This window comes from Eschscholzia californica, unplaced genomic scaffold (assembly GCF_041429995.1).
Source record: "Eschscholzia californica isolate CP2 unplaced genomic scaffold, dmEscCali1.0.p SCAF_2, whole genome shotgun sequence".
Taxonomy (NCBI): Eukaryota; Viridiplantae; Streptophyta; class Magnoliopsida; order Ranunculales; family Papaveraceae; genus Eschscholzia; species Eschscholzia californica.
This window is the reverse complement of record NW_028238309.1, coordinates 12,934,447-12,937,204: the sequence shown is the minus strand read 5'-3', so window position 1 is coordinate 12,937,204 and position 2,758 is coordinate 12,934,447. Positions and strand designations below refer to the sequence as shown.

The window sequence follows — 2,758 nt, the reverse complement described above, 5'->3', positions numbered from 1 at the left end:
TATATTCAGCTTGACACATAAGAAACATATTGAGATGTACATGGAAGAAGGTAAGCGATTGAGGGTTACCTGATCCCTACAATTAAGAGAAAGAGGTTAGAGAGAAATCAAATACAATAAAGAGTGGGAGGTTACAAAGAATATATAAACTAAAATATTCTACACAAATCTAAACTTTTTATGCTAAAATTATGGAGTAATTCATTTATCTGATTAAAGAAAGTACTAAATTTTGGTGTGCTCTATCTTCACCTTCATTGTATGGCTGGCGCTATCCATCAATGTAATTTATATCAATTACATATATGACTCCATCTGAAAAATAAACATAAATAAGATATTAATCTAATCTTAAAAGAAGACGTAAGAATAACTATATGAAAGCTATATAACAAATTTAATCGAATATAGATAAGAAGATTGAGACGAAAAAGAGAATAAACTGGAGAAGAAGATAAATCTAAAGTTTGTTGGTGTTTTTCTTCGAAATTGTAATACCTGTAAAAAAAATTTATGTGAGAAAGATATTACTTCAATTAAAAATTACACGGACTACATGAAAATTACTATATGAAAGCTATATAACAAATCCAATTGAATATAGATAAGAAGAGTGAGAGGAAAAAGAGAATAAACTGGAGAAGAAGATAACGTAAACGAACTTACAAATTAAATTAACTTACCCGATGTTTGGAATATCTTCACTGTTTAGATGAAGAGGGGAAAAGAGAAAAAAAAAGAACTAAATTGTAATTGCACATTAGTTCAAAAAACACCACTGTGCTATATATAATAGATATATATTTTGCTCACTATTTATAAATCAATTTTGCCTACTATATACTACATTTTATGATCATCATACAATGTTTTCAATATTATAAATATAACTTTTTTCATATTAATCAGTTGTATACTACTTAAATTTGTCTGCCACAGTACCTATCTTATATCTACGAGGTAATGCTAAAAGAATATTGAAATAACAAAGTTGAAGTGTAGTCTAGTAGTTCAAACAGGGGTATAACATCAATTTTACCAAAAGTTGCATTCCTATTCCTAAACAAACCAGTTAGAAATCTGTCAGAAATTGTATTCCTATTACCCTTTCAACAAAAGATTTCACTAAATTAATCACATTCCCATGAATCACGTTAAGGGAATGCGAGTCCTCGTAATCTCATTCCATTCATGTGCGTTAAACATGGCTTCAATGTAGCGGCTTTGGAGCTTCTAGAATAATCTTTAGGGCATCCAAGATTTGGGTGGAAAATTCTTGAAGCCCTAGCCCCATCTTCCTTTATTTACGTCGGTTGTGGTGAAGAGTTGTCGACATATTTATCTTTCCCCCTCTTTCTTTGTTCCATATCTCTATATCTATATTTGGACGAAGGGGACCTTCCCCTTTGAGCCCACTAATTTCAACTCTATGAAGCTGAAATGTTTGGGGAAGTTGAAATTGGTAGGGTCGAGTTGAATCTCGTGGAGAAAATCGGTTCTAGCCACCAATTTCAACTCCAATATGGGAAGTCAGTTGGACGATCAATTTAACCCCTAATTCACAGAACGAGTTTCAATTATTGTAACGAATCTCAAAACAATCACTTCAACCCCCCAAACCTTTATAAGTAAAAGTATTTTCTTCTTCATTCTCCATAGCCTTCGTTCTTATCTTCTTTTCTCCATTGAAGGATGGGGCAGTTGTGGAGCTCATTGAGGATATTTCTCCTTCATTCCTTGTGACTTCTCTAATGAGTCCCACAACTTCTTTATAAGTCAAAGGTACTCTTACAAAGGTTAATACTTTATGTTCAATTTGAAAACTAAAAAAACTCAAGTTTCGGTAATGAGAAACAATAGAAAAGATTAAAGAAACTGGCCTTGATGGTTGCTGAAGATTAAATGAGAAGAAAAATAATCTTTAATATAATGCTCTCGATGATGAAGATAAAATCTAGTGAAAATCTTAAGCTCTATCTACATGGGATATAATTAAATCTACAAAAAAATAAAATATGTAAATTTACATAATTGGAAATACTAGGAAGTGGAAACTCTAATTCTAACTTGACTTGGTTTGGATCGGCTTCTCCTAGTGTCATCGATTATAATGGTATCTATAAGCAACCTTATTTGTTACTTGAATAAGAAGTGAGGAAAATGATTAATTGGAGAAAGTGATATTACATGTATTTTGTACGAGTTTCTCATGTACTATTGTAACATACTAACTTGAACCTAGTGGGCTGGTGGTGCTTAAAAGGCTAAATGTCCGGCCTGGCCCGTGCGAGATTTTGGCCAGATTAACCCAGGTTTCTTCCTGATTCCGGATTGGGCCTATGTTTTTAATCCGCCAGGCTAGGCTCGGTCCCATCTGTAGGGCTTATGAGACAGGTCGGGTTATCTGGCCCGACATGTCCAACAGTTGGATTTCAAAAAAAAAAAAAGATTGGTTGGGGGGTAAAAAAGTAAAGACCACCAACTTGCCGTTTTATAGTTTTTGGAAGGGGTAAACCCCCTCCCCCCCCCCCCCCTACCCCACACACACCCCCTCTTTGATCAATAAATACATATTCATTCAAAGTTGAATATCACCAAAAATATTCATCTTTACTTCTCTAATCTTCATGTTCTATCTTTCTAATCTTCATCTTTTATCTCTAATTATCTACAAGACCACAATCATTGAAGATTTTAATTTTTAAGTGATTTAGATATCTAATATTAGTTTATTTAATTTAAGTAGACAAATATTCAA

At 33.0% G+C, this 2,758-nt stretch overlaps 1 long non-coding RNA gene across 1 annotated transcript; it reads right to left on the bottom strand.

The window, feature by feature from the left end:
* LOC147556324 (uncharacterized) lies at window positions 1-706 on the bottom strand. The gene is made up of 3 exons (XR_015235307.1): window positions 684-706; window positions 253-315; window positions 1-76 (listed from the first exon to the last, which is right to left on the bottom strand). It is a non-coding gene; the product is annotated as an uncharacterized LOC147556324 (long non-coding RNA).
* Window positions 707-2,758: the final 2,052 nt, after the last annotated feature.